The sequence below is a fragment of the Pristiophorus japonicus genome, unplaced genomic scaffold (assembly GCF_044704955.1).
Source record: "Pristiophorus japonicus isolate sPriJap1 unplaced genomic scaffold, sPriJap1.hap1 HAP1_SCAFFOLD_91, whole genome shotgun sequence".
Lineage (NCBI taxonomy): Eukaryota > Metazoa > Chordata > Chondrichthyes > Pristiophoridae > Pristiophorus > Pristiophorus japonicus.
Genome location: NW_027254835.1, coordinates 1,851,351 through 1,867,979, shown reverse-complemented (window position 1 = coordinate 1,867,979; position 16,629 = coordinate 1,851,351).

The window sequence follows — 16,629 nt, the reverse complement described above, 5'->3', positions numbered from 1 at the left end:
CTCCACAGCCTGTGAGTCGTTCACCTGCAAATCCGTTCTTGAACCGTCCACAAAGATCTCTCGGCTTGTGGGATGTAACCCAGCCCGAAAACCTATGCTAATTTCCCATACCCCTTCTATTGAACACCGGTGGGTGATCCCTGGATAGATCATGTTGGCTGCGAGTCTTCGCTCGCAGAGATTCTTACCCCTTAAGTCCATCTGGGAGAGGAGTAGGGTCCAGCGAGCAATGCGGGCACTGCTCTCTGTCCCGTCCTTGATTCTCCCGTCCAGGAGCATTTGGATGGGCGTATGGTGGGTAAGGAGTGTGATAGGGGATCCCCTGTGAAGATCAGTGATCTTTTCACAGCCCAGTGAGTGGCTAGGAGGTGCCTCTCAAAGTTGGAGTATCCCTTCTCCACATCCATGAGTATCCTGGAGGAGTAGACCACTGGTCTCAGCCGGCCGTGCCGCTCTTGGAGCAGTACTGCACTCAGGCTGTCCCCACTGGCTGCTACCTCCAGGAAAACTCTTTACCCCCATCAATAGTCCCGAGAGCTGGCACGGTCTGCAGGTCTTTATTGAGTTGGATAAATGCTGCCTCGCAACCTTCGTCCCATTACCACTCCACTCCCTTGTGTAGGAGTCGGAGCAGAGGGGCTGCTGTGGCTGCGTAATCCTCAATGAAGTCTCTGCTGTACCCGGTTAGCCCGAGGAAAGATCTTACTTCTGTTACTGTGTCGGGAGCTGGTAACTTCTGCACTGCTTCCCTTCTAGCTTTGTCAATGGCCCTTTCCCCAGCGCGCACAGCCAGTCCCAGGAATTTTACTTCCTTCAGACCGATCTGTGCCTTTGTGGGATTCACTTTAAACCCTTCTTCTTTCAGCAGCTCCAGCAGTTCAGCCAGCAGTGGACCATGCTCCTCCCCGTCATCGGTGAACAGGAGCAGGTCGTCCACATATTGTACCAGCTGCTGGGGTCTGCTGAAGCTCTTTAAACAGTTGGCCAGACATTGATGGAAAATACTGGGGCTGTTGTGGAAGCCCTGAGGGAGACAGTTCCAAGTGTATTGCTGTCCTTTAAAGGTAAAAGCAAACTTGTACTGACCTTCTCTTCTTAAAGGTATGGACCAGAACCCGTTGGAAATATCCAGCTCTGTGAAGGTGGTCGCGGAGGCTGGGATACTTCCAATGAGGTCATCCAACGGCAGCAACCGTGGGTGCACAGTCGGGGATGTTACGGTTGAGTACTCGATAGTCCACCGTGGCTCTCCAGGTGTTGTCCCGTTTCTTAACCGGCCACAACGGAGAGTTCACATGGGTAGCTATTGGTCTCAATACCCCTGTTTCACTAAAGAACCCAAGGCTGTTTCCATGTCTGCCTCCGCCTCCCTAGGCAAGTTATACTGTTTCTACGGTCGGGTCATAGGGTCACCATCTATGCTAACCTCGACCCCGTTTATCCTCCCACAGTCATGTTTGTGAGTGGCAAAAGCTGCGAGGTTTGCCCTCACATACTCTTGGTACTCCATTGGAGTGTTACTGACCAGTGATTCAAGGTTGTAACACTCCTTGGCTTCATGGTACACACCGTCCCTTTTCCCCATTTTTCTGGGATAACCATCACATCACTCTCCTGTCCCATACATACTGACCCCGAAAGACAATGGTTTCTTAAATCCACGAGGATCCCATGGCCTCGAATGAAGTCAGCCCCCAGGATCCCTCTCCCTTCCTGTTCCCACTTCATCAGGACACAAGTCCATTTGGTGTGGAGTGTTCCGAAATGAATAGAGAACGGAACGGAGAAAGAGCCAATCTTCTCGGTGCCTGTGAAATCCACTAAGCTCTAGGGGACCCCGCTAGACAGAGGTGAGGCGGCGGGGCTATTTACATAGACAAGGGTGCTTGATGCACCGGTATCCAGCAGGTCAGTCCCTTTCACCTTTTCCACCTCCATCTGAACGGTCGGTCTCCCCCACGCATCGTACTCGAGGGAACACAGGTGGACAGGCTGTGTCTGTTCTAGTCACTCTTTTGGCTGGGATGGGGCAGATGGAATTTCGGTACCGGTGGCAGTGGATACCCTCCCAGAGCCATCCAGCATTGTTCGCAGCGCAGTCAGAAATGTATCAAACGGGTGGGGAGGGGCTGGCTTCTCAGTCTCGGTCTTTTGGGCAGGGGCTGGAGAACTCTTCCCTGCGCTACACTTCCATGGGTCTGGAGAAGGGACTCGCGTCATTACAGCCCATGGCTTCTCGAATATCTTCCAGGTGACTTATCATAGCCCTAAGCTGTTGGGTCGTGTGGGGAACCACAAACTGACTTTCAAGGGGCCCCACACCCCCAGCACCGGTGGGCGGGCCAAACGTTTGTTGCCGGACCGGGCACATTGGCCCTGGTTCTGGCCCTTCCTGTTCTGGCTCGCCTGCCCCTCCTCCCTGCTGCCAAGCCAAGCTCAAACTCGGTGCCACAGGTGGTGGTGGTCCGCTATCTCTGTCCGCCCCACAACTCGTTCACCCCTCCTGCTGCCGAACCGGAATAGTCACCGGCACCACAGGTGGTGGTTGAACAGTTTCCTCCTTCTCTTCCAGGTTTACCCGGGCCGTACCTGGGTTTATTAGGAATACCTTGCCTTTTGCCTTGGACAGAGCAAGGGTTAAACTTTTGATTTGTTGCTGGCAGGGACCGTGGACTACTTTATAAGCTGCGATCATTTCGTCGAAAATGTGTGCACCCCGTGTACTTCAGCATCTGCCTCCTCTCTCGAAGGCTCTAAATTGCTTTGATCCACCATGGACCGATCTTCCTCCGCCACGTGGTGGTTAGCAGGTTTTGCAGAGCTTGCAGCTCGTTTGCAAGCTCATTGGAGGTGCTCCATTGTTCCACAGCACTTGAAAACATACCCTTTGAAGCGTCATGAATAGGCTGAATGGAAGCCTCCACAACGCCAACAAGCTGTGAATTGCCTTGCATTTATTCTTTGTTGGGGACTCTGAGTCATCTGGATCACCTGAGGCCTGCTGGCAGTTACAAACTCGTGGGTTCTGCCCTGTACATTTCTGCTCGCAAACACAGTTCCAGTTAATTTATGAACATTGCTAGCACTTGTGTGCTGAGAGATTTGTTGGGTGTTATCACTGATGGACATAAACGCCTGTACTGTCGCAATGGCCTTATTGAGGGTCGGTGTCTCTCCAGTCAAAATTTTTCGTAGGATGGTCTCTTGCCTAGTACAAAAAAGTCTCTGAGCATTTGCTCCGGGCAGCCATCAAACTCGCATTGTCCTGCAAGTTGCATTAGCTCGGCGACGTAGCTCGCCACTTCCTGACCGTCAGATCGCTGGCACTTGGAGAACCGATACCGCACCATCAGCAAGCTCTCCCTCGGGTTAAGATGCTCCCGAACCACTGTTCACAGCTCCTCATATGGCTTATCTGTGGGTTCCACCAGAGCCAGAAGATTCTTCATGAGGCTGTAGGTCGGTGCCCCACAGACTGTGAGGAGGACCGCTCTCCTTTTTGCAGCGCTTCCTTCTCCATCCAGCCCGTTGGCTACAAAGTACTGCTCTAGCCGTTCGACATAGGCTTCCCAGTCCTCACCCTCCGAGAACTTCTCCAGGATGCCCACAGTTTGCTGCATCTTTGCGTTGGATTCGTATTCTCGTCGCCAGTTATTGTGTTCCTAACACAGATGAGGCTGCACACAGGGAGGTTAAAGTAACAGTGACCTCAGTCTTTAATAAGACACTCCAGAGTGAGGAACAGGCCATTGGGGGCCGGCTTATATACAGTTCTCCAAAGGGATGCTGAGATCCCTTGGGACTTCAAGGGATGAGCTCCCTGGTGGTGGAACATGGGAATGCATGCTTTACAGATACACAACAACCACCAGCTTCTCAAGGGCAATTAAGGTTGGGCAATAAATTCTGGCCTTGCCAGTGACACCCAGATCCTGTGAACTCATATAAAAAAACACTATTTTAGGAGTCTGGTTCAAAATATTCATTGCTGACGACACCAGGAATCTGAGGCAAGTTTTGTCAAATTGGGCTCAAAACTGGAGCGGTAATTCCGACTGTGCACAGATAACAGAATCAGTATTGAAGGTAAAATCACATGGTGCTCATTTTCAGATTCAACGCAGTAAGATTTGAAATAAAGTGAAGGAATTTTATGGTGAAAGGATTTGGAAATTAAATGTGACTTGTACTTCGCTCTTTAATTAAACTTTGTGGCGTCTGTCTGCCATTCATGTCTCTGTTGAATCAGGAAGGAGGGTTTGACATTGACCAGACTGCACTGCTCCTGATATTTGTGAGCTCATCGGTTATAATGCGATGTTTGTACCCATTGGTCAGTGCCAACTTTAGCTCAGCTGTTACTTCGTGATACCAACTTTGTGAAAAGTTTGAATTGGTCTTAATGCAGTCACAGCCTGGTGTTTTTGTTGTCATTGCAATCCCCTTCTTTCACACTGGAACAAATCGTAACCGTGTTTTTAAATTAGCAGTGTGAGATTTTTCGAGAGCATCTTTAAATGCTTCACAAAACCATTCCGATCCCTTCAGCTTCCAGGGTTCGATTCCCAGTTAGGGAAATCATTTTGCTACCACCGTTTTTAATTAAAGTGAAGTAATTTAACTAAATTACATAGATGACCCAAAGCACTTCAGAGTGGTGTCAAAACAAATGAGTTAGTAATTAGAAATAAGGAATGTCAGAAGTTGGACTTGAGTTTCTGGGATGGAGTAGAAATAACCCTCTGTGCACTGGAACTGGGAAGGGTGAATAATGAATGAATTGTTTCCGGGTTTGAAATGCGGCTTAGATCTGCTGGTATTAACCGATAGCATTGTTGAGCAGAATGAAAGAAATGCTAACATGATCACTGAGGGTCAGTCGAACCTTCAACAACTTCATTTTACTAATTTGTGAAACTTTAATCATTGAGGAAGTTTTATTCCCTTTCTGATTTTACACACTCTGTATTTTAGGAGACTTGTTTTAAATGTTCTTCATGGAATCAGAGAAGTTTACAGCACAGAAGGAGGCCATTGTTGCATGAGCAATGAACATTTAAAACCAGTTTTTGTTTCAAAAATAATGTTTACGCCCAGGCTTGAATCGGAGACTTTTCGCGTGTGAGGCGAACGTGATAACCGCTACACTACGGAAACTGCTGCCAAGTGCAGTGCCCAGAGAGAAGTGTTCAGCGACAAGCTGAAATGCTGAATCCCTTTTTCTGAAAACATTCCTTTCACAAACATTTCTCTGACCGAAACGGCACAAAACAAAAATGTTCCTTTCAAATGTGCCAATTATTTTCGTTAAACTTTTATTTTGCTTTCATGGGATAACATAATTAATGATTCGATAATTTTCTTTTGCACAATGAAATAAATACTAACTGAGGGAAAGTCACTACGTCAATACTTTGTTCTGTGCTCTGCATGTTTGTAATGTCGCCAAGTTTGCTGATGATACAAAGATAGGTGGGAAAACAAGTTGTGAGGAGGACGCAAACAATCTGCAAAGCGATATAGATAGGCTCAGTGGGTGGGCAGAAATTTGTCAGATGGAGTATAATGTGGGAAATATGAGGTTATCCACTGTGGTAGCAATGATAAAAAAGCAAATAATGATTTAAATGGGGAGAGATTACGAAATGCTGCGGTGCAGAGGGACCTGGGGGTCCTTGTACATGAAACACAACTGGTTAGTATGCAGAAACATCCTATCTGCATCCACCTTGTCAAGCCCCCTCATAATCTAACACGTTTCCATAAGATCACCTCTCAATCTTCTGAATTCCAATGAGTAGAGGCACAACCTACTCAACCTTTTCTCATAAGTTAGCCCCCTCATCTCCGGAATCAACCTAGTGAACCTTCTCTGAACTGCCTCCAAAGCATCTATATCTTTTCTTAAATATGGAAACCAAAACTGCACGCAGTGTTCCAGGTCTGGCCTCACCAATACCCTGTATAACTGCAGCAAGACTTCTTTGTTTTATACTCCATCCCTTTTGCAATAAAGGCCTTACGAAGTGCTATCTGTTAATAAACCTCCAGTCAAATCTTCTCAGATTCTTAAAAGCATTGCCAAAGGAAAAGAATGAGTTTTACCCTCTATCTCAAGGGATATCTTGGTGACTGCAATCAAGAGTTGCCACAACAAAGTAGCACAAATAGAACTTTGATGGGAAGAATGTATTCGCACTACCGTTGTGGTGTCTTTAGACTGCAGAGGCTGCACAGAGATAAAGTGTAAACATCATTGAAGCATTTTTAGTGTGTGTTGTTATTTTTGATCGGAGGAGCACATGAGACGGAATCAATGACTTTGCCTTTTCGACATGTTTTCTGAAGTGCCGCGCGGTCCCACTCCTGCAGTCAATGAGCTGTTGGGACGTTAATGTATCCATCATCATCATCATCATAGGCGGTCCCTCGAAACGAGGATGACTTGCTTCCACGCTGAAAAATGATGAGTTCACAGGTGTTTCAATGAAGGACCCGAACTACATCCCGAAGGGTGGAAGATGCCTGTGCGTGGATTTTTTTAACGTGTGTTGGCCATTGCACCCCAGCCATCACACGGGCTTGACAGAGCTTGGTCTTGGTCCAGTGGCAAGGGTTAAGCAGGTCGAATGGAGACCAGTTCTGCTGCACGGACTCAGTGCACACACCTATCGCAGTGTGGGCTCGCCCGTGCTAACCCTGGGCCACTGGCCCCGAACTCATGCCTCCCCTGGGCTCTGATCACATCCCTCCACAGTCTCTCACCGCTCCTTCGCCCCGATCTCGATGCTCCTGCTGTACCTGCCCACGCTCCAATCACCGACCTGGACCTTGATGACGTCACTCTTCGCTGCCGACGCCCTCCTGCACCAGCTCGCGCTGCTCCCTGGAGTAGTCTCCCGGGATCGCCAAGCTGCTCCCAGGGCCGCTCGCTGTTCCTTTTATGGCCCCGACCTGCCGCTGATGTTCTCCCGTTAGTGTATCCAGGCTGTGGGTGGCCACCGCGAGCGCAGCAGAGGGGTTTCTGCATTAGTTCTGGGTGGGGACAGTATCTTTCCCTTCTCTCTTCCTCTTTTCTATATCCCTGGGCTTTTATTTCTCTATTTATTCCCCCTGTCTCAGTTTCTAGTGTTTAAAAGGGAACAAAAGATGAAATGTGTGTCACTGTGGAACAATTTCTCTCACTCAAAGTTAGACACACTACCGTTGCACCATGAGGTCTAGGTAGCTAGCCGTTGATATTCAGGTTCAAATAAGAATATATATAAATATATCTACATGTATCATAACTGTTCCCTGGTGGTCGAGTGGTTAAGATCCGGCGCACTAACCTGGTTTCAATTGTCGATCAATTCATTGCGTAAAAATAATTGAGTTCTGTGAAACGATTAATAATTGCTGTAATCACCATCAATACCAATACTTTCTGTGATAGACCGAGCTTACAGACGATCTGGCTTCTCCTGCCCTTTGCCGGGCACGTGTTCCGGGTTTAATTTTGTAAACTGTGCGAGTTCGTGGATCGCGGTGAGACGGTAGGAGCCTCTGTGGCCCCACTGTGAGGATGTAGAAGTGAACACGGTGGCTGGGTGATCCGAGACATTTCTGTAAAGGGCAGTGGAGGAGAAGGATTGAAAACTTTCAGTGTGGGACAGAAGTTGTTTAAGGCGAGCCAACACATTCCTGATCAGCACAGAGGGAGCTCACTGGTCAGCTCCCCTCTGTTGTGCCAGCTGTGCCAGAGGTTTCTGTCGTGCAGTGGTTATCACGTGTGCTTATCACGTTTGTTCGATCCCGGGAAGGAGCATTATATTTAAACTTGCTATAGAGGAACAATCAGAGGCGAGTTTCGTCTCCTGGCAAATGCTGCCTGACCTGCTGAGATTTCCAGCATTTGCTGTTTTTATTTGCTATTTATTCTCCTGGCAAAAGTGATCCCTTATTCCTGAAGTGCTCTTTATTTCACTTCAATAAATAGATAACTTTCAGTGAGAGAAAACGGATTCACCGGGTACATTTCGCTTGTGACGCCAACGTGATATCCGCTACACTGCAGCCCATCAAAAGGCGAGGAACCACTGAATATAAAGGATGAGCTCACAAATATCAGGGGCAGTGCAGTCCCGTCAACGTCAAACTCGCCTTTCTTATTCAGCAGAGACATGAACGGGAATCAGACGCCATAAAGTTTAATTACAGACACAAATGCAGTAACACTTCCAAATCTTTTCACTGTAAAATTCTTAAAATTTATTTGAAATCCTACTGCATTGAATCTGAAAATGAGCACCATGGGCTTTTATCTTCACTACTGATTCTATTTTCTGTGCATGGTCGGAATAACCGGTGCTGTTAAATTGGACAAAAGTTGCCCCAGATTCCTGATGTCATCGGCAATGAAGAATTTGAACCAGATCCTAAAATACAGTGTGTAAAATGGATTAATATGCAGAAGAACATAAGAACATAAGAAATAGGAGCAGGAGTCGGCCATACGCCCCTCGAGCCTGCTCCGCCATTTACTGCAACGGCATAAAACATGTGAGGTTAGCCCGTTCAAACCCGCATCCAATGGTCAAGCAGAGTGGGTAGTTCATGCACAAGTACCCCCAGGTCCCGCTGTACTGCAGCACTGTGCAATTTTTCTCCTTTTAACGAATAACTTGTTCTTTGATTTTTTTCTGCCAAAATGCATAACCTTGCACTTTCCAACATTTTACACCATCTGCCAAATTTTTCCCCACTCACTTAACCTGGCTATGTCTTTTTGCAGATTTTTTGTGTCCTCCTCACACATTGCTTTTCCTCCCATCTTTGTATCATCAGCAAACTTGGCTACATTACACTCAGTCCCTTCATCCAAGTCGTTAATATAGATTGTAAAGATTGGGGTCCCAGCACTGATCCCTGCAGCACCCCACTAGTTACTGATTGCCAACCAGAGAATGTACCATTGATTCCGACTCTCTGTTTTCTGTTCGTTAGCCAATCCTCTCTCCATGCTAATATATTACCCCCAACCCCGGGAACTTTTATCTTGTGCAGTAATCTTTTATGTGACATCTTGTCAAAATGTCTTCTGGAAGTCCAAATACACCACATCCACTGGTTCCCCTTTATCCACCCTGTTCATTACATCCTCAAAGAATTCCAGCAAATTTGTCAAACATGACTTCCCTTTCATAAATCTAAGCAGACTCTGCCTGAATGAATTATTTTTTTCCAAAAGTCGGAGGAGCAGTGACCAGAGGAGCTGTGAGCAGCGGCCTATAAAGGCCCAGCGGGAGTCCGGGGATCGGCGGCAGTCGGAGGAGCAGCGGCTGGAGGAGCAGCGAGCAGCGAGCTACAGCTGGTGCAGGGTCAAAAGTAAGAAAGAAGTCAAAAGTAATCAAAGGGTGACGTCACAGCCAAGAGGGTAAGTGATTGGCTGGTTGAGTGGTGAGTAGTTTTCTGATTCTTTGATTTCTTCTTGTTCTTAGCAGCAAAGAAACTTTGGAATTCTTGCCAAATTAAGTAAATCTAATGGTTAAGTCATAGCAGGAGAGCTCGGACACATGTCATGCTCCTCCTGTGCTGTGTGGGAAGTCAGGGACGCTTCCAGTGTCCCTGATGACTACATGTGCAGCAAGTGTATCCATCTGCAGCTCCTGACAGGCCACATTGCGGCACTGGTGCTGCGCACGGATTCACTCTGGAGCATCCGCAATGCTGAGGATGTCGTGAATAGCACAGTTAGTGAGTTGATCACACCGCAGGTAAAGGCTACTCAGGCAGAGAGGGAATGGCTAAACATCAGGAAGAGCAGTGGAAGGAAGACAGTGCAGGAGTCCCCTGCGGTCATCCCCTGCAAAACAGATACACCAGCTTGGGTACTGTTGGAGGAGATGACTCATCAGGGGAAGGCAGCAGCATCCAAGTCCATGGCACCATGGGTGGCTCTGCTGCACAGGAGGGCAGTAAAAAGAGTGGGAGAACTATAGTGATAGGGGATTCTATTGTAAGGGGAATAGATAGATGTTTCTGCGGCTGCAATCGAGACTCCAGAATGGTGTGTTGCCTCCCTGGTGCAAAGGTCAAGAATGTCTCGGAGTGGCTGCAGCGCATTCTGGAGGGGGTGGGTGAATAGCCAACTGTCATGGTGTATATAGGCACCAATGATATAGGGAAAAACGGGATCAGGTCCTACAAGCTGAGTTTAGGGAGCTAGGAATTAAATTAAAAGGTAGTAATCTCAGAATTGCTACCAGTGCCACGAGCTAGTCAGAATAGGAAATGCAGGATAGCTCAGGTGAATATATGGTATGATGAGTAGTGCAGAAGGGTGGGATTCAAATTCCTGGGACATTGGAACCGGTTCTGGGGGAGATAGGACCAGTACAAATCGGGCGGTCTGCACCTGGTCAGGACCGGAACCAATGTCTAGGGGAATGTTTGCTAGTGCTGTTGGGGAGGGGTTAAACTAATATGGCAGGGGGATGGGAACCTATGCAGGGAGATAGAAAGAAGTAAAATGGGGACAGAAGCAAAAGATAGAAAGAAGAAAAGTACAAGTGGAAGGCAGAGAAACACAAGGCAAAAATCAAAATGGGCCACATTACAGCAAAATTCTAAAGGGACAAAGTGTATTAAAAAGACAAGCCTGAAGTCTATGTGTCTCAATGCGAGGATTATTCTTAATAAGGTGGATGAATTCACTCAGAGGCAGCAATTCACGAATATGTTATAATTGGGATTCCAGAGACATGGCTCTAGGGTGACCAAGGCTGGGAACTCAACATCCTGAGGTATTCAACATTCAAGAAGGATAGACAGAAAGGAAAAGGAGGTCGGGGAACGATGCTGGTTAAAGAGGAAATTAACGCAATATTAAGGAAGGACATTAGCTTGGATGGTGTGGAATCTGTATGGATAGAGCTGCGGAATACCAAAGGGCAGAAAACACGAGTGGGAGTTGTGCACAGACCATCAAACAGTAGTAGTGAGTTTGGGGACAGTATCAAACAAGAAATTATGGATGCGTGCAATAAAGATACAGCAGTTATCATGGGCGACTTTAATCTACATATAGATTGGGGTAACCAAACTAGTAGAAATACGGTGGAGGAGGATTTCCTGGAGTGTATTAGGGATGGTTTTCTAGACCAATATGTCGAGAAACCAACTTGAGGGCTGGCTATCCTCGACTCGGCGATGTGTAATTAAAAAAAGAACTAATTAGCAATCTTGTTGTGCGAGGCCCCTTGGAGAAGAGTGACCATAATATGGTAGAATTCTTTATTAAGATGGAGATTGAAACATTTAATTCAGAGACCAGGGACCTGAATTTAAGGAAAGGTAACTTCGATTGCATGAGATGTGAATTGGCTAGAATAGACTGGCAAATGAGACTTAAAAGGTTGATGCTGGATAGGCAATGGCAAACATTAAAAGATCACATGGATGAACTTCAACAATTGTACATCCCTGTCTAGAGAAAAAATAAAACGGGGAAGGTGGCTCAACCGTGGCTAATAAGGGAAATTAGCGATCGTGTTAAATGCAAGGAAGAGGCCTATAAATTTGCCAGAAAAAGCAGCAAACCTGAGGACTGGAAGAAATTTAGAATTCAGTAGAGGAGGACAAAGGGTTTAATAAGGAGTGGGAAAATAGAGTATGAGAGGAAGCTTGCTGGGAACATAAAAACTGACTGCGAAAGCTTCTATAGATATGTGAAGAGAAAAAGATTAGTGAAGACAAACGTCGGTCACTTGCAGTCAGAATCAGGCGAATTTATAATGGAGAACAAAGAAATGGCGGACCAGTTAAACAGATACTTTGGTTCTGATTTCACGAAGGAAGACACAAATAACCTTCCTAATGTACTCAGGGACCGAGGGTCCAGCGAGAAGGAGGAACTGAAGGAAATCTTTATTAGTCAGGAAATTGTGTTCAGGAAATTGTTGGGATTGAAGGCTGAAAAATCCCAGGGCTAGATAGTCTGCATCCCAGAGTAGTTAAGGAAGTAACCCTCGAAATAGTGGATGCATTGGTGATCATTTTCTAACAGTCGATCGACTCTGGATCAGTTCCTATGGACTGGAGGGTAGCTAATATAACACCACTTTTTTAAAAAGAAGGAAGAGAGAAAACGGGTAATTATCAACTGGTTAGCCTGACATCAGTAGTGGGGAAAATGCTGGAATCAATTATTATGGATGAAATAGCATAGCATTTGGAAAGCAGTGACAAAATCGGTCCAAGTGAGCATGGATTTAGGAAAGGGAAATCATGCTTGGCAAATCATCGAGAATTTTTTGAGGATGGAACAAGGAGAGGGGACAAGGGAAAACCAGTGGATGTAATGTATTTGGACTTTCAAAAGGCCTTTGACAAGGTCCCACACAAGAGATTAGTGTGCAAAATTAAAGCACATGGTATTGGGGGTAATGTATTGAAATGGATAGAGAACTGGTTGGCAGACAGGTAGCAGAGAGTCGCATTAAATGGGTCCTTCTCAGAATGTCAGGAAGTGACTAGTGGGGTGCTGCAGGGCTCAGTGCTGGGACCTCAGCTATTTACAATATACATCAATGATTTCGATGAAGAAATTGAGTGCTTTATCTCCAAGTTTGCAGGTGACTCTAAGCTGCGTGACGGTGTGAGCTGTGAGGAGGATGCTAAGAGGCTGAAGAGTGACTTGGAAAGGTTAGGTGAGTGGGGAAATACATGGCAGATGCACTATAATGTGGATAAATGTGATGTTATCCACTTTGGTGGCAAAAAAGTGAAGGCAGATTATTATCTGAATGGCGGCAGATTAGGAAAAGGGAAGGTGCAACGAGACCTTGGTGTCATGGTACATCAGTCATTAAAAGTTGGCATGCAGGTACAGCAGGCGGTGAAGAAGGAAAATGGCATGTTGGCCTTCATAGCTGGGGGATTTGAGTATTGGAGCAGGAAGGTCTTACTGCAGTTGTACAGGGCCTTGGTGAGGCCTCACCTGGAATATTGTGTTCAGTTTTGGTCCCCTAATCTGAGGAAGGATGTTCTTGCTACTGAGATAGTGCAGCGAAGGTTCACTAGACTGATTCCCTGGATGGCAGGACTGACATATGAGGAGAGACTGGATTGACTGGGCCTGTATTCACCGGAGTTTAGAAGAATGAGAGGGGATCTCAAAGAAACATATACAATTCTGACGGGATTGGACAGGTTATAGGCAGGAAGAATGTTCCCGATGTTGGGGAAGTCCAGAACCAGGGGTCAGAGTCTCAGGGATAAGGGGTAAGCCATTTAGGACCGAGATGAGGAGAAACTTCTTCACTCAGAAAGTTGTTAACCTGTGCAATTCTCTGCCGCAGAGAATTGTTGATGCCAGTTCATTTGATATATTCCAGAGGGAATTAGCTGTGACCTTTACGGCAAAAGGGCTGAAGGGGTATGAAGAGAAAGAAGGAAAGGGGTACTGAGGTGAATGATCAGCCATGATCTTATTGGAATGTAGAAACATAGAAAATAGGTGCAGGAGTAGGCCATTCGGCCCTTCGAGTCTGCACCACCATTCAATGAGTTTATGGTTGAACATGCAACTTCAGTACCCCATTCCTGCTTTCTCGCCATACCCCTTGAACCCCGCGAGTAGTAAGGACTACGTCTAACTCCTTTTTGAGTATATTTAGTGAATTGGCCTCAACAACTTCCTGTGGTAAAGAATTCCACAGGTTCACCACTCTCTGGGTGAAGAAGTTTCTCCTCATCACGATCCTAAATGGTTTACCCCTTATCCTAAGACTGTGAGCCCTGGTTCTGGACTGCCCCAACATTGGGAACATTCTTCCTGCATCTAACCTGTCTAAACCCGCCAGAATTTTAAACATTTCCATGAGATCCCCTCTCATTTGTCTGAACTCCAGTGAATCCAGTCTTTCTTGATATGTCAGTCCCGCCATCCTGGGAATCAGTCTGGTGAACCTTCGCTGCACTCCCTCAATCGCAAGAACGTCCTTCCTCAAGTTAGGAGACCAAAACTGAACACAATACTCCAGGTGTGGCCTCACCAAGGCCCTGTACAACTGTAGTAACACCTCCCTGCACCTATACTCAAATCCCCTCGCTATGATGGCCAACATGCCATTTGCTTTCTTAACCGCCTGCTGTACCTGCATGCCAACCTTCAATGACTAATGTACCATGGTACCCAGGTCTCGTTGCACCTCCCCTTTTCCTAATCTGTCACCATTCAGATAATTGTCTGTCTCTCTGTTTTTCAACCGAAGTGGATAACCTCACCTTTATCCACATTATACTTCCTCTGCCATGCATTTGCCCACTCACCTAACCTATCCAAGTCACTCTGCAGCCTCATAACATACTCTTCGCAGCTCACACTGCCACCTAACTTAGTGTCATCTGCAAATTTGGAGACACTACATTTAGTCCCCTCGTCTCAATCATTAATTTACAATGTAAACAGCTAGGGCCCTTGTGGTACCCCACTAGTCACTGCCTGCCATTCTGAAAAGTACCCATTTACTCCTACTCTTTGCTCCCTGTCTGCCAACTAATTTTCAATCCACGTCAGCACTCTACCCCCAATCCCATGTGCATTAACTTTGCACACTAATCTCTTGTGTGGGACATTGTCGAAAGCCTTCTGAAAGTCCAAATACACCACATCAACTGGTTCTCCCTTGTCCACTCTACTGGAAACATCCTCAACAAATTCCAGAAGATTTGTCAAGCATGATTTCCCTTTCAAAAATCCATGCTGACTTGGACCTATCATGTCACCTCTTTCCAAATGCGCTACTATGACATCCTTAATAATTGGTTCCATCAATTTCACCACTACTGATGTCAGGCTGACCGGTCTATAATTCCCTGCTTTCTCTCTCCCTCCTTTTTTAAAAAGTGGGGTTACATTGGCTATCCTCCACTCCATAGGAACTGATCCAGAATCTATGGAGTGTTGGAAAATAACTGTCAATGCATTCGCTATATCCAAGGCTACCTCCTTAAGTACTCTGGGATGCAGAGCATCAGGCCTGGGAATATATCGGCGTTCAATCCCATCAGTTTCCCCAACACAATTTCCCGACAAATAAGGATTTCCCTCAGTTCCTCCTTCTTACTAGAACCTCTGAGCCCGTTTATATCCGGAAGATTGTTTGTGTCCTCCTCAGTGAATACCGAATCAAAGTACTTATTCAATTGGTCTGCCATTTCTTTGTTCCTAGTTATGACTTCCCCTGATTCTGACTGCAGGGGACCTACGTTTGTCTTTACTAACCTTTTTTTATTTACATATCTATAGAAGCTTTTGCAGTCCATTTTAATGTTCCCTGCAAGCTTCCTCTCGTACTCTATTTTCCCTGCCCTAATCAAACCCTTTGTCCTCGTTTGCTAATTTCCAAATGTCTCCCAGTGCCCGGGTTCGCTGCTATTTCTGGCCAATTTGTATGCCACTTCCTTGGCTTTAATACTATCCCTGATATCCGTTGATAGCCACGGTTGAGCAACCTTCCCTTTTTTATTTTTACACCAGACAGGGATGTACAATTGTTGCAGTTCATCCATGCGGTCTGTAAATGTCTGCCATTGCCCATCCACTGTCAACCCCTTCAGTATCATTTGCCAATCTATCCTAGCCAATTCATGCGTCACACCTTCAAAGTTAACCTTCTTTAAGTTCTGGACCATGGTCTCTGAATTAACTGTTTCATTCTCCGTGGTGGTGCGGCTCGAAGGGCCGAATGGCCTTCGCCTGCACCTATTTATTTCTGCACGCAGAGGGTTGTGGGGGTCTGCAACTCACTGCCTGAAAGGGTGGTAGAGGCAGAAACACTCGCCACATTTAACAAGTGCTTGGATATGACCTGAAGTGCTGTATCCTGCAGGTTCTGGACCTAGAGCTGGAAAGTGGGATTAGGCTGGATAGCCTCTTGTTGGCCGATGCGGACACGATGGGCCGAATTGGCCTCCTTCCGTGCTGTAAACTTCTATGATTCTATGAACTCCTTCACAAAGAGTTGAGGTGCGTGTGGGGTGATTCGGGCACATCTTTACTCAAGTGACAACATTTCAAAGGTAACTCAACGGCTGTAAAGCGCTTTGGGGCGTTATGAGTTCCTGACAGACGCTGCAGAAATGCAAGTGCTTCTTTGCAAAAGTTCGATGCAAATTCAAAATTCACGGCAAAAAAAGGGCTCGCCCGGGATCTCTCGCAAATTTCAAGTAACAACCCCAAAGTGAGAATCATACAACTAGACCAACGAGCCAACTGCTTAGCAGGAACTCCACGGCAAGTACTGTGCACAAAATTGTATCGACGGCCAGGAAGGCTGCTCATGGCAGGGCCTACTCGACTGCATCTGTAAGACTGGGAAGCGCTCAAAGTTCGCCATCGAGGGCCTACTCGATTGCGTATGCGAGAACGGGGGCTGCTGAAATCCCGCCATCGGGTGCAAATCCGAGCTCAATGTATTGGCGTTGCGGGGCCAATCACCGACTCCATCAGTGCTGCTTCAGGCAGTATGTATGCAGAGGGTGTGCGAAGACGGGACATCTTCAGCGGACGTGCCATAGCAGAGCAAGTGAGCTGTGACACACCACGTGGATGATGATCAATTCAGCGTGGATCTGGCGATGCGA